The 19,195-nt window shown below is 39.0% G+C and overlaps 1 long non-coding RNA gene across 1 annotated transcript in view; it reads left to right on the forward strand.

Moving 5' to 3' along the window:
* Positions 1-19,195, forward strand: part of LOC105084594 (uncharacterized) — a 133,015-nt gene that overhangs the window by 30,773 nt on the left and 83,047 nt on the right. The window contains exons 8-14 of the long non-coding RNA XR_010380572.1: positions 3,054-4,895; positions 5,749-5,886; positions 5,981-6,130; positions 6,918-7,077; positions 8,961-9,126; positions 10,082-10,252; positions 10,464-10,674. This is a non-coding gene — a long non-coding RNA (uncharacterized LOC105084594). The remainder of the gene's footprint in view (positions 1-3,053; positions 4,896-5,748; positions 5,887-5,980; positions 6,131-6,917; positions 7,078-8,960; positions 9,127-10,081; positions 10,253-10,463; positions 10,675-19,195) is intronic.

Here is a 19,195-nt window from a genome sequence, read left to right on the forward strand (position 1 = left end):
TTTTTAAAAAAAATTCCCAGGCCTTAAATTCATATCTTTTCCTCCTCTAATCTCAGCATCAGTCCACCGCTTGTCTAGTGCCATAATCCCGTCTGGAGGCATTTTTTTTTAGGAACTTGACCATTATATTAAAAGTGAGGTGTTAATAGCTGATCCCCACAGCTGCTATTTTCTAGCCGTGTGAAGTTAGCTAAATTACTTAATCTTTTCCATTTGTAAGAGGAGTAATAACATTTATTTTTTGTGAAGGTTGTGAGGATTATATGAAATACTGTTTGTAAAGTATCTAGTACCATATTTGACACATAGTAAGCCCTTTGTTTAAAACAGTCTCATAAGTGGGAAATGCCCTGGCGTTGGAGTTTATAAAGTCTCTGCTTTTTCACTCATTAGGTTAAGACTTTGGGCAAATCGTTTTACTTCTTTGGACCACATTTTTATCATATGCAATTTTATGGCATGGCCTGGAGAGTCCTTGTGGTTCCAACTTCGCTATTCTTGGATTCTTAGGCTAGCCCTGAGTCTGTCCTCCCTAGAAATGGCGTGGATATATTCACCTCGGTGAGGAGATGTCTGGGGGAAAAGGGATCCAGATCTGAAGCAGGGAAACGAAATGGTCTGTTGTGCTGGTCTCGATGTTCTTCACTGGTGTTGATTATGGTGTTTGCAAGGGTGATAGGGTCTTCTGGAACACTGTGAATGGCTACTGATTATAGTCCTGAGTTCAAGTGGATTTCAAAATACACGCCATGATGGACGTTATTCTCTGTAGCGAATGGTCTGTAACCCGGTTGCTTGGTGAATACACGGAGAGGTATCAGCGGAACAAAGGGAGCTGCTGCTGCCGGTCAGTGGCCATGCTGACCAGTGATCACATTTGGTTCAGTCACGGAGTCAATCAAAACAAGTGTCTGTGTCCAAGATATGGTTTCTATTCAGGAACTATTGGGCAATAAGAGACCCCAAATGCACGAGGGAACTCATTTATCAAGAAGATAAATAAAAGAAGAGTTTGTAATAGATGATGTAGAAGAATACACTGAAATTCTACACTCACAGCAATTCATCAAGATGCAGGGGAGCTCTGTGGTTCAGCGCACAGCATTCTTTAGTGTGTGGTTTTGGCCAAGTTATTTAATCTCTCAAAGCCTCAGTTTCCTCATATCTCAGAGGCATATTGATATTCAGCTCATATGGTGTTTCTAAGAGATAATATGAGTGACAAGATATATTAGTCATGGGTAACTATTATTATTATAACTGTTAGTAATATTACAAACTTCAGATTCACACTGGACTTCAAGGTCTTGCTACCCTAATCTAAGAAAGTATGTGCACTACAAGAATAAATGTTAAAAGCAAACCATTAGGTGATGAAATGATTGAGTGCATATGCAAAGGGAAAAATTCTAGTGAATGTTTGAATCAGTGTACCATGTTTATTAATTTTTGACCCTGGGATCTTACTTTAAAAAGGTAGCCATCTACTTCTGGTTTTGACTGGTTTCATTCTGTGAGTGTAAGGTGGGATCATAAAGACACTCGTTTTCATAAATGTCCCCCGTTACTCCATGGTCCTGTTTTGTCTGCTTTGTTTGAAGCTTTCCTTTCCCACCTTTGTGGGGTAAATGTAAATATGCTCAACATGTTCAGAGAACAGATTATACCCTGAATCCTGAAAAATCTTTATTTTATAACGTAACTTTAAAAATGGCAAAAAAAAAAAAAATTAACCCTGAAGAAAGTGAGTGTTAAGAGACTGTGGAACTACTGTTACAAAAACAGAGAAACCACTGAAAATAGTCTGGTTTGGGTTCGAGTATTTTTGTCTCAGTGAGCTTCAACTTTGCTTGGTCCACTGAAAACTCGGTGAAAATTTGAGATTCTAAGTGGTAACAACGTGTGGTAGTTACAGCCTCAGAACCGAGCACCTGGGAGTGGTGGTTTTCTTGTGTTTCTTTGTTTGAACCTTTCAGAAGAGAAGTGAAATTCTATAATCCGAGTTTCATTGATAGCTTTAATTTTGACCTACATTTTCAAGTGCAGTTTCTTCTATATCAAGTCCCTATGCTGGTCCACTTGGATTTGAAAACTTTATGGATAATTTTGCAGGCAGTATTTGAATAAAAAAGAAATTAGAACTGAAATCTAGGGTTCTGGTTGCCTAACACTTAAAAATCAGAATACCCTTAATTCAGTTTTTAAGAGATGTTTCATATTTATTTATTATTGAATTAATGCACTCATTTCTACAAGCAATTTCACTACATTATTTTTTTATTTAAAAAAAACGTTGAATTGTGGTAAACATAACATAAAATTTGCCATCTTAACCATTTTGAGTGTGCACTACTGTAGTGTTAAGCACGTTCATACTGTTGTGCAACAGAGCTCCAGAACATTATCATCTTGCAAAATCGAAACTCTATACCCATTAAATACTAACTCCCCATTTCCTCCTTCCCACCAACCCCTGATCAGTTCAGATTTGAAGTTGTGTATGTATATGTTTTGTGATTAAAATTTGATGAGGCCAGAGGTCATCTAGATGAGTTGCAAACTGTAGAGTACCATGTGCTTACTTGAAAATATGGATAAGAGGCAGGAGTAAGTGTTCTTAGTTAGGTGAAGTATGGGATGCTATTTAATGGCAACCTGAAGTACTTGAAAGGCAGATAGCCCTCGTGAGTTTCGAGTAGTAAGGTTTACAGTTAAAAACAAAACCAGAAATGGAATAAGACAGAAAGCCCTGATAATGAAGAAGGGCAACTTTCGAAATACGTAAATAACTGAGAGAAGTTGTGAAATTATTTTCCATTGAGAAAGGCAAATATTCACTTCAATGTTGTGGTTTTGTCAAAGTACTGCCAGCATGCCAAGGAATATGTTATCAGGTCCTGAGAGAGCGAGCCCCTTTCCTAGATATTGTGGGTAGAAGACAAAATCCAGAAGGAAGGGATCTTGGAATGTGGGTGCTGATACCTCAGAGTCTTCATTTGCTTAACTGAAAGTGTTTATTTATTTATTTTTAATTAAAAAAATTTTTTTTTCAGGGTTACCCTTGCTTGTGAAGACCCATGGAAGGGTAGGATCCAGGACCCCTGGGTCAGAGCCACTGTTTTGCTGGGAAGGGACATGTTTTAAGTGCAGCCAGGAGGGCCACTGGAAGGACAAATGCCCTATATTTGGGGAAAGTCCACTAGGACCCTGTCCAATATGCAAAGAAAAGGCCACTGGAAGCAGGGCTGCCCCAGGTCCCAAAGAGGGCTTGGGGCTCCCAAACCAATGATGGCTGAGATGACTGAAGACTGATGGGGCCCAGGACCCTCCCTGGCTCCCAAAGGACACCTGGTCATTTCTCTGAAGGAACCTTGGTTAACCCTTGACGTGGCAGGCAGGAAAGTTATTTTCTTATTAAATTTGGGGGCTGTCTACACTGTGCTGACTAATTTCCCTGGACCCTTGTCCTCCCAATCCTGTGTACTAGGGGATCAATAGAAGGCCCCAAACCACTTGCTCACCAGGAAATTTACTTGAAAGCGTTTAAATAATGCTCAGGGTCCTGACTGGGAAATGAACATCATGGAAGAGGTTTAAATCAAAGAAAGAAAGAGTGAGGTCCTGACCCCCTGGTGCAGGTCTCCTCCACTTAAAAAAAGTCAGGATGACAAGATGCCATCTTATTGGTTACCTAGCATCACCACCTTCATAGGTACCATGTACTAATACAATGGGAGGGATATGACAGGATGATAATGATGATGGTGGTGTTGATATGATGATGTTGAGAATTGTGATCACTCAGCTTCGTGGTTGTTCCATCCTTCTATCAGATCTCCTGTCTGATGATGTTCCAAAGTTTAGAAACTCAGTGTTTGATGATACTCCTTAAGCCTCCACAATGTGAAATTTATAGATATCATGACCTAGAGTCACTTAAAACTTGATTCTAGTGTGTTACAGGTTCACTTTACATTAAACAAGTTTTTAATGTGTCAATCTGGAAATTTAATGATCACTTATAAACTTGCTCCCTTCCTAAAAATGTATTTTGAGACCAAAACAAATAAATTAAAAATTTTAAGGAAATAACCCTTTTAAGTGGGAAATTATTTAAACTTGTTCTTGTAATTTTATATCAGCATTTAATTAAATATTTTAGTTTGGTTCTGGAATGAAAGCTATAGCTTCATTTTAATAATGGAGGAGAACACTAGGGTAGCTAAAAAAATGAATATTGCCTATATTAAGTTTTTTGAATTAATTAAATACAAAGTCTTGTTTAGTTATTTGACTTTGAAATACAGGGTAAGAATTTTAAAATTTCCATTCAATTTTTTAATGATGCTTTTCTTATTTTGATATAAATTTTTCCCATCTCTGAACACACATATTTTGCCTACTCTGGGCTAATTCTGAGTGGTAGGGAGAGTTAACCTAAAATTAAAAGTAGGTTTCAAGCAATCTACAAATTAGGTGATTCAAGCACAGACGGTATTAGTACTACTTTGGTAGTGATGTGCTGCAGGAAAATATGATGAGAGGAATAGCAGTTATTGAGAGCTAATTAACTAAATCTGGGTGGCAATGTGCTCCTGAGAGGTTTTTTTTTTTAAGGTCCTTCCATTGGTAGAGTAAACAGAGATGACCCCAGTATTAATGAGAACATTGGCATATGAAGAATAACCACATGCTACATCTCTATCTCATTCATTGCTTGAATCGGTGGCTATTTGGTTTCAAAGCCTGGATTCTTTTCCTTTCTGAAGCCCCATCTGATTCTCTTTCTCTTGGTTGATAGGGACCCCCTTCCTGATTGGAGGAAGACGATTTCTAAGGCAAAAGAACGTGGGTGGCTGTACTCCTCTGCTAGGACCTACATCAGAGTTAATGTAGTGAGTACACTCTTTGACCAGAACTGTTGTCTACGACTTGGGAACACTAAACCATGTGGAAAGAGTCCAGCAGACAGGAGAAATGGCACCAGATGAGAACCTTAAGGACCTTGTGGATAGGTTTAAAGAAACGCTAGTAATTTCATCAGTATTTACCAATAGTTGTATGTTTTTCATGTCCCAGGTGCTATATGCATCTTCTTATTTAAACTTCACAAAACCTTGTAAGGTAAATCTTCTCATTAATCCCATTTTGAGATTAAAAAAACAAAACAAAACAGAGATTTAGAGAAATTAAATCATGTTCCGCAAGCTTATGCATGTGGTAAAAGATCTGGGGTTCACCCAAAGATTGTCAGAGCCCATCACAGGTATGTCAGTTGTTCTGGGGGAGGATATGAGACTTGGTTGCTGTTCTTTGGGAAACCATTTTGCCCAGTTATTGCCAATTAGTTAAATTTGAAGTTCTTTACAAAGTTCTTTTTTGTTCTGCTTCCTTCCTTTTTTTTTTTGACGTCTGGTTATTTGCTTTCCACTTCTCATATCACTCTCAGATGTGAAGCATAGGTCATAATTCCTGCCCGTTCTCTTCTCTCACTGCAAAACCTGGATTAATTGGGACAGAGGAGCCAGGAATATGGTGACCAGTCAGTTTCTCTGTCTGTGCCCTTTAGCCCAGCTATCAGGATGAATTCAGAATAGGCACACTCAAGGATCTCCATGAGTAAAAACTATCAGCTTTGTATAGATAACTATATTGGGTGTGTTTAAATGTACAACTCTGTTTTTCTATTATTATGTGATATTTCACGTTGACTTGTCAAACTGAAAAATACCCATATTGATTTTGCAGAAAGCTTCACATGTGAGATAAATGCACTCCAAGACTTCTCACAAGGAGCTCTTTGGAGCTTCAGATGTGAAATGGATCATTCCTCAATCTGTAATAGACCCTTCTGTGAAGCTCTTCAATCAAACCTGAGAATATAAGGTGAAATTGAGGGGAGGATGGGAAACCCCTATAGGCGGATTTGAGTGAAGTAGCTGAGAAAGAACCTGGGGTATTTGCTGCCTCTTTTTTTCAGTTCTTTTCTGGAGCATAGGAAGACTGTCAATCAAGGTGTGACCTTACACGCTGTCTGTGTGTAATACCTGGAGACAACAAGCTGTAGAAGGAATGTCGTATGCACCTTTGATTTCTTCCCATTTGTCGTTTTCTTCCTGAGAACCTTCAGGTTATTCTTTAAAGCAGTTATTTTGTGTAATTTATTGTTTTATTATGGGTTTCTCTTTCCATGAAATTATTTATATTATAGATAATAGGATGAATTTATCTTTTGAGAAAAGCATAAATGATCTTTAAAAAGTTAGTGCTATATGATAACTACTTTAGTTGGAGAGATGTCATATTTTGTTAAGTGATGATCCTGGTAAGTACATCTTATTTAGAACTCATGTTTGTAGATCATGTAATGACTTTTAATTAGTTTGTTCCCAGTAAAGCAATAACATAGATTTACCCCTACTAGGGGAAACAGCATTCTTCTGAAATTAGTTTTTATGCCACATTTTAAATTTATTTAGGGGCACATTTTCAGTTGGACATCTCTAGGTTAATTAAAAAAAACTCTAGAATTTTCAATGGGCTATTTAGTTTGGGGGAGCAGTGAATCCTGACACTAGTCTGAGTAATAAAAACTATGCTTTAAAATTTATGCTCAAATATAGAATATGTTTGATAATAGTTTTGGTTGCTGAAGCAGCTGTGACATGTTTGCTATCCCATGTCTGTGTTATAGTTTTTCTAAGGCATGGAGACGGGGTTGTTCGTAAAGCTGGAATGTTAGTATAATCTTAAGAGCATATTAATTGCCCAGGAGGTTTACATATTTGTTCTGCGCATGTGATTAAAGATCACGGCAGCTTGTACAGCATAATTTTAGAGATGGAGAAAATGGCTATTGTAATACTTGCTACTCTCAGTTTCCTCTACAGCAATGCCCTTACACCTTTCTTTTTCAGGCGTTTTGTAGCATCCTAAACAGAAGGATATTGAAGGGAGCTGATTCTGCTTTGATCCTTGTGCTTGTTGTCAAAGCGCTTGGGATTGAAGAGACTGTTGGCTACAATTGACTGTGACAATTAGGAGATGATCAGAGCCCTAGAGTGGAGCACTTAAAGGGTAATTTACATGTCAGTTTGTCGAATAAAAAAAAAGATATTCAGCTAAGATTTTTTTTCCCTCAGAGCCTTGTAAACTGCAATTTGTGCTCTGGTAAGAAAAACCTGGCAGAGGAGTTAGGATAGCCATTACCATTTGAAAAGAAGCAATCATAAGGCCGCCGCTGAGCCCTTTGTCCACTAAAAACGCTGATTTGCAGGCAGTGAGTGAAAAAGTGGAACCGTCACTAAATAAAACCTAGAGCTAGGTAACTACCCCCACCCCCACCCTTGGTGGCTTTTTAGTGTTGGTTAAGGGTGCTTTTTAAAAAACATATCTTAAATCCTACACTAACTATCATTATAACTGTTATTGGTCATGAATGTCCTTTCTCAAAAAAATAAAAGGATGCATTGAAGAAGTGGTAGGTGGAACACACAACAATGGTCAATGGAAAGGCTAGAGCTGGCTATCAGCGGTGTCTTATTCTTTTCCCTTTTGTGCACCATCACAATTTTCCTCTAGTCATCCTCTACACTGTGCTATTTCCCCCCACTGTATCAGTGTGCACCTAGGTTTCTCCAGTTTTATTTATACTCCAATTTTAAAGTGAGTACTGTATTTCTAACCTTCAGATATTTAGCCTATTTGAGTGCACTTGGCCAAAAAAATAATGCAGTTTCAGTCCATGGTTTGCTGTGGGTGCACTTGGCTAAAAAATAATGTCGTTTCAGTCCATGGTGTGCTATCCATGTGTGGTCACCTGTACACTTTTCTATTAGGTAATCCGTACACACAAGTAAAAAAAATAGCTACAAAGCTAAAAAAGATAGTTGCCAGTAAATATTTGGTGATAGCAGTCACACATGATCCATTTAGTTGTCAAATACAGTTTTAAAAATTAGTTATTTCAAAAGTTTTTTTGTCTCCTCCTCACCCCCTGGAGACCATTAATAATAATAATAATAAAAAAAAACATAGTTGCAAGATTTTCATTTGGATAATTACCTGAAAAAAAGTTAATCTATCACCCTAACCATCTTATCCAGGTATATTTAAATTTGGTGTGTGTATTTAATTCAGATATATATTATCTTTCAAAGGCAGATACATTTTATACTCCATTTTTGGGGTTCTTGGCTATGGTGAAGGGCATTTGCAGAAAGGCAGCAGAGCGTTAGAAATGAGTTTGTCTTTATACTAAAACACCAGGCTTTATTGATGAGAGCTAAGATCATGCGTGTCCTTCAAAAGCCAAAGTTTCCAACAGCCAATTTCTGTTCTGGATACTGTGTGTTAAGTTTTAAGGCTGTCTTTCCATTAAAGACATTCACTACGTCTGAATAAGAAGGCTTTATTTATCTTCATTTGCATCTAATACCTTAACAACAACAACAGCAAAATTTTTTTTTCAAGAGATGCCTTATGAAAGGGAGTCACATTCTATTTTGGGGTGGTTTCTGAAAATCACAATAGTCACTGTGGAGACCGGTTGAGAGAAGTCAGTAATTCATAGGCAGGTGTGGGTGCCTCCTCTGACTGCTTTGCAGGAAGGCCCTGAGCTTCTTTGTAAAGTTTTCCAACTTTCTAGCTTTCCTTGTGTGCATTGGCCCCTCACAGAGAACATACAAGCAAGAAAAGAATAAAAATGAATAAGTGCATAGGGTATTAAGTGCAAAGTGGGTAATGAGAGAGAGGGTCAGAGAAGGGCTGGGCTTCCGTAGCATGTGTCTGGAAAATGCAGGCAGTGGTGAATCTGTATCAAAAATCAGGCACAGCAGGAGGTGTTCGTCTCCCAGGTAATGGGTAAATGATGAGCAGATGAGCCATCCTCGTATTGATTTAAGCATTTTGTTCCAGCCAGTCACAATTAACTTTGATTTGTTTTTACTTTCCCCTTATAGGTTTGCATTTAAAACACTCTTGGAGCACTAATTGTATAAAATTCTGGTAACTGCACATTCTCTTTTTAGAGAGGTAATGAGTGAATGAATGAAAAGGCAGGGATTATTGGCCATTCTAAGGGGGGATTGTCAGAACATTTCTACTTGACTGAAATTCTTTTGGAAGGTGAGCTGGAACAAGAATCTTGCAACTAAAATGAAGTGACTCTGCATGTGGTTCTTGGATGTTTCTTTCATCAAAGAATTCCGCAGAATTGTTCTTAGGCATAGAAGTTGATTTAAATTTTATTTATGAGAAAATATTTAGGTGAATCCAATGAGAACATTTTAAAGTATGCGTATTTGACTCAGCAGGTAAATGAGAGTCTTTGAAAACTCACTTGGAATTATTTGAGATGAGTTTTCCTATTATCATCACAGTGTTTTTTTCCCCCCAGTATAGAGATTGCCATGTTGTGACAAATAAATTATTGAAATACTTCGAAAAGTTTTTAGAAATGTGCCCAAGGAAACAATATGTAAATTGTTTAGTTAATTCACATGTCTATTTAGCAAAATGTTGCTGTTACTGAAAAGTCCTCGAACCTTTAGCACGACATTCCAGAGCATCTACGGTCCTGTTTGAATGTACACCTCTTTGGTTGTACCTGTTTGGAAGTGGTATTAGAGTTACCAGCCTTAGCAAATAAAATTAAAGAGTTCCTAGTTAAATTTGAATTTCTGATGAATAATGAATAATTTTTGATATATATATGTCTTATCAATATTTGCATTTTATCTGGCAACCCTAGGTGGCACTCTGGACAGACATTGCAACCATGCATTGAATGGACAATTTAATTATTTATAAATTATAAATTGTCATTTATAAATCATTATACTTTTCACTGTCAGAATAGGTCACCAAACTTGCCCCTTCAAATGGAAATCAAAAGTCTCTTTAACTCATCAGTGCTGGGTTTAATTTCCCCCATAATTTTCCCAGGGCAAGGTGTGACTTGTCATTTCAAGCGTAGAGTAATTTCTGGCTGACTAATATCATGGAGACTTCAGAGAAGGGGACTGAGGACCGGGCTTACCTACATTGATCAGGCTCTGACTGGAGTGTTTGGTGGTTACAGGAACAAAGGACTGAATGATACGATGAGGACATACTATCTTTGTGAAGCTACATCTTTCCTTTTGTGGCAGTATTGTGACGACACATACATATACATTTGTTACCGACCCTCCTGAGACGGTCGCCATCAAGGTTCCTTCTGCCCGGAGTCATTGGAACCAACAGAATCAGAGTGAGTTCGGTTTGGAAGCAAAGGAAAGCTTCAGTCTTGGATCAAAGAACGGAGAGGTGCAAGGGGAGATCTGGAGCACATGCTGTTTCCTGGACAGGCACTGGCGGGGCTGCCTTGTACGAGTGTCCTCAGCGGGGGAGGGGAGGGGAGGGGACGGAGTTCTCGCGGGACAGGTGCAGCCGCGCTGCTCACACTCCCAATCACAATGCAGGGCTCAGCGTCTCTGCACACGGCCCCCACCCGCACTCACCCCCACCGCCGCCGCCGTGGACTGAGTGTTGTGCGCCGTGCAGCACCTCTGCCGGAGGCCCGTCAGCTGAGGTGTTGGGCGCAGCCGTTTCTGAAGGGCCGGGTGCGAGGCCTCTGCATACAGACCCCTGTGAACCAGTGAAACTAGACTGAGCACAGAGGAAAAGAAAAAGGTTAGACTTTATTTTATTACCCAGAGTCTATTTTTATTTCCCAGGAGTGGTTAATGGGCTTTGCCTGTGACATAAATATATACACATACAGACGACCAAGTTTGAAACCCTCGTGATTCTAATCCTGGTAGGCTCTTTGGGGAAGGAAAAGATTCCATGTTCTTGCACTTTTATTTTATTTCACTTAATTTCGTTCATCATAATCGAGTTGCCATGAAAAAACCAGGTATCTGGTTTATTTTGGGGGCCAGCATTCATTTTTGCTAGTGTCATTTCTGTCATAGTCAGTTCAGGCTGCTGTGACAAACCTCCATAGACGGTGTGGTTTCTCAACAACAGACATTTATCGCTCACAGTTCTGGAGGCTGGGGTCCGAGGTCAGGGAGCCAGCAAGGCGGGGTTCTGGTGAGAGCCCTCTTCCAGGCTCGCAGGTGGCCATCCTCCTCCTGTCTGCACATGCTGGACGGCGGGAACTCTGCTCTCTTCCGTCCCTTTTAAAGTCAATAATAATCCCATACATGAGGGCTCTGCCCTCATGCCCCAGCCCCCTCTCAAAAGCCCTACCTCCTAATACTGTCACACTGGGGGTTAGGGTTTCAACACGAATTTGGGAGCGGGGGACACAAACTTTCAGTTCATAACAACTTCTCATTGTCCTGATGCTTGTTTATGGTCGGTCAGGACTATTTGTGGCAGAAAAGTTTGGAGCCCTGTTTCCCATTGCCTAAGGTCCCTTCTGATCGCATCTGTAGTGGAGAGGTCCTGACAAGCCCGGGTCTCCAGAACGTTTTTCGAGTCTTCCTAAGTTCTGCCTCAGACCCTTCTCCAGACTGCAAAAGCCTGCTCAGTGCTTCCTCAGGCTTAGCATGGAAGCGTGGCGGCGCTAACTCCCTCAAGGGCAGCCCTCAACTGATGGGAGCCAGACGCCTGTGGAAAAATGTTTCAGCCACCTATCTTTCAGATGGGCAGTTCTGAGAGGCACTCAGCAACCTTCTCAGAGGTTCTGTCTTCAACAGCAGACTCTTATGTCCCCTCATGGCACAAAATTTGGCTTTTCCCTCAACTCTGCGTCATTTTCTCCATTCGCTCATTATTTCTGGAAATAACCAACATGCAACCAATTCCTTGTCTGAAGATCTGCTTTCAGAAGAACTCCAGCTAAGACTCCCCTGATACTCCTTTCCTCCCAGCACCATGGTTCTCTCCTTGATCTAGATTCAGATATTTTGCTTCCTCTGTTTCCATCAAGGCTTACTTTATTTATTTTATTTTATTTTATTTTTTTATCAGAGGAAGTGAATCCTGCCACTGTACCTTCTACTAAAACTGGGTCAATTTGGTTACCAAGCACACGGGTACATTCAACGCATCTAAACTTTCCTTTACAAGAAAAACCGCTTTTAACCGAAAACCCAGTGCATGTGAGGGCATATGCTAAGGGATCCATGAACATTGTTTCATTTATTCCTCAGCATATCACCAAGAAAGAATCAGTATTTCTATTTTATAAATGAAGAAACTGAGACTCAGAAAAATTAAGGGGTTTCTTTCAAGACCCCAAAGAAGCTAGTAAGTGGTAGAATAAGCATTGGGTTTTGATCTGACTCCAAAACTCATTCTTTATTTTTTTAAACTGAGGTATAACTGATTTACAGCATTCTTTTAGTTTCACATGTGCAACATATTAATTTGATACTTGTGTACACTGTGAAATGATCACCATAAAAAAAATCTGGTCACTATCAATTATCATAAAAAGTTACAAAAATTTTTTTTCTTGTGATGAGAACTTTCAAGATCTGCTCTCTCAGGAACCTTTGAACATGCACTGCAGTGCCATTGACTGTGATCACCATGGTACACACCACATCCTCATGACTTGCTCATTTCACAGCTGCAAGTCTGTGCCTCCCAATCTCCTTCACCCCTTTTTCCCACCTCCAACACCCCTCCCACCAGGCAGTCACTACTCTGTTCTCCATATCTGTGGATTTTGTTTTGTTTGTTGATTGTTTTGTATTTTATATTCCACATAAAAGTGAGATGGTACAGTATTTGTCTTTCTCTGACTTATTTTGCTTACTGTAATACCCTGGAGGCCTATTCACATTGTTGCAAATGGCAAGATTTCCTTCTTTTTTGTGGCTAAATAGTATTCCTTTGTGTACGTATGTGTGTATGTATGTATGTGTATATATATACCACATCTTCTTTATCCATTCATCCTTTGTTGAATTCTTAGGTTGTTTCCATATCTTGGCTGTTATAAAAAAGCTGCAATGAACATATGGGTGCTCATATCTTTTCCAATTAGTATTTTTATTTTCTTTGGATAAATACACAGAAGTGGAATTCTGGGTATCATATCATAGTTCCATTTTTAATTTTTTGAGGGACCTTGATACTGTTTTTCATAATGGCTGCACAAATTTACATTCCCAAAGCAGTGCATGAGGGTTCCCTTCTCTCTACATCCTTGCCAACAAATTGTTTCTTCTCTTTTTGAGAATAGTCATTCCTAATAGGTATGAGGTGATATCACATTGTGGTTTTGATTTGCATTTCCTTGATGATCAGTGATATTAAATATCTTTTCATGTGTCTGTTGGCCATCTGAATGTCTCTTTTGGAAAAATTTTCTATTATTTTCTGTCCATTAAAAAAAATGGATTTTTTATTTTATTCCAGTTTTTTTCTTGTAATTGATTTCTAGTTTAATATCATTGTGGTCAGCAAAGATGTTTGATGTGATTTTAATCTTGAATTTATTGAGAGTTGTTTTATGGCCTAACATATGACCTCCCCTGGAGGATGTTTCATATGAATTTGAGCAAGTTGGTAGCAATTTAAGTTTGAGCGAAATCTAAAACTCTACGTTTTTACTAATCCTCTCCACATTTTATGTTTTTGATGTTACATTTTACAGTTTTTAATTTTGTGTATCCCTTATTTGATTATTGTAGTTATGGTTATTTATTTGTTTTTACTACTTTTGTCTTTTAACCTTCATACTAGCTTTTTAAGTGATTAATCCACTGCCTTTATGATAATTTACCTTTACTAGTAAGATATACACTTTCTTATGTTTTCTTGTTAATAATCAATGCCTTTTATTTTTCAGCTTAAAGAAGTCCCTTTAACATTTCTCATAAGGCCAGTTCAGTGGTGACGAACTCCTTTAGCTTTTGCTTGTCTGGGAAAATCTTTATCTCTTCTTCAGTTCTACATGATAACCTGACTGTGTAGATCGTTCTTGGTTGGAATTTTTTCCCTTTCAGCATTTTGAATATACTATGTCACTCCCTTCTGGCCTGCAAACTTTCTGCTGAAAAATCTTCTGATAATCTTATGGGGGTGCCCTTGTTATGGAACATTTTTTTTTTCTCTTGCTGCTTTTAAGATTCTCTTTTTATCTCTAACTTTTGACATTTTGATTGTAATGTGTCTTGATATGGATACTTCTAGGTTCATCTATTTTGGAACTCTCTGTGCCTCCTGGATCTGGATGTCAGTTTTCTTCCCTAGGTTAGGGATGTTTTGTGCCATTATTTCTTCAAATACCCTTTTCTCTCTTCTTCTTGGACACTTATAATGTAAATGTTATTTCATCACAGGTGCCTTAAGATATCTTCACTTTTCGAAATTCTTTTTTTCTTTTTGCTGCTCTGTGGAGTCAGTTCCACTGTCTGGTCTTCCAGGTCACCGATCCTTTCTGTTGCTTCATCTGGTCTGAGCTTGAACTTCTCTAGTGTAGTTTTCAGGTCAGTTTTGTATCCTTCAACTCCGTGGCTTCTATTTGGTACTTTCTTATACTTTCTGTGTCTTTGTTGAAGTTCTCACTGTGCTCATCCATTCTTCTCCCGTTTTGTGAGCCTTTTTATGACCTGTAAACTCTTTTTTTTAATTGAGTCATAGTCAGTTTACAATGTTGTGTCAATTTCCAGTGTAGAGCACAATTTTTCAGTTATACATGAACATACATATATTCATTGTCACATTCTTTTTCGCTGTGAGCTACCACAAGATCTTGTATATATTTCCCTGTGCTATACAGTATAATCTTGTTTATCTGTTTTACATATGCCTGTCAGTATCTACAAATTTCGAACTCCCAGTCTTTCCCTTCCCATCCTCCTCCCCCTTGGCAACCACAAGTTTGTATTCTGTCTATTGATGAGTCTGTTTCTGTTTTGTATTTATGTTCCTTTTTTTTTTTCTTTTTTTTAGATTCCACATATGAGTGATCTCATATGGTATTTTTCTTTCTCTTTCTGGCTTACTTCACTTAGAATGACATTCTCCAGGAACATCCATGTTGCTACAAATGGTGTTACGTTGTTGTTTTTTATGGCTGAATAGTATTCCATTGTATAAATATACCACATCTTCTTTATCCAGTCATCTGTTGATAGACATTTAGGCTGTTTCCATGTCTTGGCTATTGCAAATAGTGCTTCTATGAACATTGGGGTGCAGGTATCATTTTGAAGTAGGGTTCCTTCTGGATATATGCCCAGGAGCAGGATTATTGGGTATGACCTGTAAACTCTTTATCAAATAAATGACTTATCTCCACTTCATTAAGTTTTTTCCCTCTTAGGTTTTGTCTTGTTCTTTCATTTGAAGCATTCCTCTGTTTCCTCATTTTGCTTGACTCTGGTGTATTTCTATGTATTAGGTAAAACAGCTGTCTCTCCCAGTCTTGAAGGAGTGGCCTTGTGGAGGAGATGAAACTTATCTTTCAACCTTGCCCTAGCTCTTGGTTGTCTCTCGAACCTTTGTGATTGTTTAAGCAGCCTGATTGTTCCTGGTAGGTCCCAGTTGATGAAGGTGTATCAAGACCTGTCAGTGTTCCAAAAAAGAGGGTTGTCAGTCAGCACCGAGTTTCAGGCTGATTGGAAGCCAGACCGTCAGGCAGCAGCTTTTAAAGGATGTTAATATACACACTCCTGTGGGATTGCAATTGTAAATCCTGCTGGCCTCTAGTCCGTGTGATCTGGCATCCCCTGGGCAACACTTGCAAAAATCAGGGATTCAGACAAGGGTATAAGCTCTTCTGGGAGGTACCAGGGAGATGTAGGGAGGCAGAGGAGGAGCACAGAGATGGTGTTTCCCAGCCTCTGTTTCCTGAGAGCACCTCTGTAGCCTCTAGATGCATGGCACACCTGAAGCCTGCCCCCAGGCTGAAGCTCCAGGACAAGTGACTAGGCCTTTTTTACAGAAAGGCAGAGGATGCGTTTCAGTCATCTGTCTGTGCAGTGCCCTGGGGGTGGTAGTCTGCCAAGAACTGTTTCACTGATTGTTCCTGAGAGTCCTGTGGGACCCAGGAATGCAATACCCCCTGGCCACCAAAGCCAGGAGATCAAGGAGTGTCTCTTGTGTGAACTGTGTGTGCCCGCTGGCTTTAGCGAATTAGTGGTAGAGCACAGGACCAGGTGTACCTGCCAGCTTTTGCAGGGCTGCTAGAGAGCACAGGGTCAGGGTGTGCCTGCGGGCACTATTCAAGGTGGAGGGAAAGCACAAAAACCATGCCTGCCAGTACCTTCATCCCTGACAGAGTCCCAGCAGGCCTCTGCTCCACTGTAGAGGCTTTATGATTAGCAAATGAATCTCCTTCACATTCAGTCTAGGCACTTTTCAAACTGTTGCTTTTGTGCTGGTCCCTGGGATGAGTGATTCCATGTGTGAGCCCTTTAGGAGAAATATCTCAGTTTCCTACAGCTTTGGTTTTCAAAGCCAGGCATTCAGGGAGCTCATCCCTCTGTTGCAGGTTTGCAGGTCCCAGTGGTCTGGGTACCTGGGCTGGGGCATGGACTCCTTGCTCCAGGTTTGTGGGCTCCCTCCTGATCGTGGGTCGCCAAGTTGGGCCTGGAGCTTTTGGTGAGACTGGTTTCTGCCTCTTCTACCCATCCTCATGGGGCCCTTTTATTACTTATTGTGAAGGAACTATTCAGCTAGTTTGCAAGTCTTTGTCAGAGGGTATTTTTCCATATGTAGTTGCAGATTCAGTGTGTCCATGGGAAGAAGTGAGTTCAGGATCTTCCTACGCTGCCATCTCCGAAGCCTGTCATTTTAACCACTATACTATAGAGCTCACCATATAAGGCTCTTAGAAATTAAAATTTTGTTATCAAATACCAATATGAGTGGCTAAAGGAATAACTGGATAGGAAGTAGAGGTGAGAGAATTGGTTTATATCAAATTAGGCAAAATCTTTAAAAAAAGTTTCTGCTCTTTTGCTCAGGCCTTTGCTACTAGCAGTTAAGCAAGTGTCATGGTCTTTGTACTATTAGGAAGCTATGGGGCCCCTGATGAGATCAGAAGTGCATGATAAACAATCCAAGAAAGCCCACTTGGGAACAACCCTGAAGGCCAACCCTTTTGGAGATTCTTTTCATGTGAAGGAAATTGTCCTGGAAAAAAGTAAGGGTTGAAGGCAAACAGCCAAATTCTGCCATTCCAGCTGATCAAGAAGAATGGGAAAAAAAATTGAAGTCTTTGTACCCAGTGATGGTTGCTTAAATTTTACTGAGGAAAATGATGAAATTCTGGTTGCTGGATTTGGTCACAAAAGTCATGCTGTTGGTGACATTCCTGGAGTTCGCTTTAAGGTTGTCAAAGTTGCCAGTTTTTCTCTTTTGGCCTTCTATGAAGGAAAGAAGGAAAGACTGAGATCATGAGTTTTGATGTTAAAAACATGGTAGTAATAAATTTTCATATGCCAAAAAAACTCATAAAAGCTTCTTATATCGACTTATAATTGAGTAAAAATTCTGAAGTGCTGCTTCCATCATGAGGTCTGGAGCTCTATAAATCTATGTCTGTTTTGGTTTACAGAGCCTTACACATGGTAGGACTTGAAAAATATGCATCGAATGAATTAATTGGAGTATTGTAGAATATGGTTTAAATTGACTTCAATGAACTCAAATTCTTAGTGATCCACCTTATTAAACAATTGACTTTAGTGTCTTTTAAAATGATTTGTTACTTGAAAAAATAAAATCCTAGTAGTGTCACATGATTTAAGACAAAGTGTTTAGAAAAATGCTGTAACATGGTTCTCAATGAAATATGGTGACTTCAGTTAATTTAAAACTCTTGGAGGCAAAGGGAAGTAGAAAGATTCCATCTGATGTTATAGTAGGCACATAATTAGAGGTCTGGAAGTGCTAGTGTGCAAAGCTTACGTGTAGTAACATGACTTTCGTGGAGACAGGGAGCGGCTACCCAGAAAAGCCACAGAACATCTATTCTCCACTTGGAAAAGGGTGGGAGAGTTAGTAACCTTTTTTTAACAACTTACTTAGAGGGGAATGAGGACCCATTACAAGTCTTCATTGTCTACCTATCTTGACAAAATAATATATTTAATAAATATTAGAGTTTTGAACTCCTTAGAAACTGACTACAGTTTGAGATCAATTCTGTAAACCCAGCATCTTTATCCTATTGCATCCCTTGGTGTAGAGGTAGGAGTTACCCATGCAAATGGGTTACCCTGACTTTTTATTGACAGAACTTCAAATTCTCTCTGAATTTCCATGCAGTTCGGGACCCAACTCTATGGCAGTTTCTAAAACCTTCAGGAGGGTGTTAATTTTGAACAGTAATAAAGATGAGCATATGCAAAAGATGAGATAGTGCTTTGCTGATTACTGTTGGTTTCTTATGGCAACTGTAAAAACTGGCAGCCCCTCAAGAGAGGAGGCAGAAACTATTGTAGTCCCAGTGCCTTCACCACTGGCGGAATTAGCTACACCAAAGAAACATTACATCAAAATGTAACTCAGTCTTTCCATGTTCAGCAATGGGAGCTATGTAATAAGCAAAAATAAATTTTGTCTATTGGATTTCAAGACTGTAAAAAGAAGTCTAATATTTTGCCATTCAACATGTTGGATGGAAATGCCTTAAGATAAATTCAGTACAGTCCAAAGGAACTTCAACATATGTATAAATGTCTAAAATTCTACTCAAAAGATTGATTGATTGATTGATTTTTAGATATACTTTTAAGGTTCTTTTTGCATGAGAACCAAACTTCTTGCCTAAAAAATTAAGTTATTTTGATCGGCTGAATTTTAATGGACAATTTAAAATGTAAATAACAGAGAAGAATATGATTATTATATATTTAGTTACATACCAATTACCATGTCTGAATTCTAATTAGGATTAGGATACGTGAATCAGTGCTAATATATGGATAAACATAAAGTACCCAACTGACCCAGTTAGGAGAATTAGACTCACATACACCTTTACATAATTAATGCTAACAGTGGGTACAGACTCCATCCAGAATATTTCTTAGACCAAATTTAGGGAAGTCCAGGGCATTTTTCTTCAAAAATGCCTAAAATGATACCTGATATTCAGTCCCTATGTTTAAGCTTTTATTTGGTTAAGAGCACTCACCAGCTTGAAGATTTTGGATAAATACCTCAAATTATAAAGTTGTATATGTGAACTAAGAAGCATTCGGTATCATCATTAGACAGACATCTGTGACTTTTA

The sequence above is a fragment of the Camelus dromedarius genome, chromosome 4 (genome assembly GCF_036321535.1).
Source record: "Camelus dromedarius isolate mCamDro1 chromosome 4, mCamDro1.pat, whole genome shotgun sequence".
In the NCBI taxonomy this organism is placed as follows: domain Eukaryota; kingdom Metazoa; phylum Chordata; class Mammalia; order Artiodactyla; family Camelidae; genus Camelus; species Camelus dromedarius.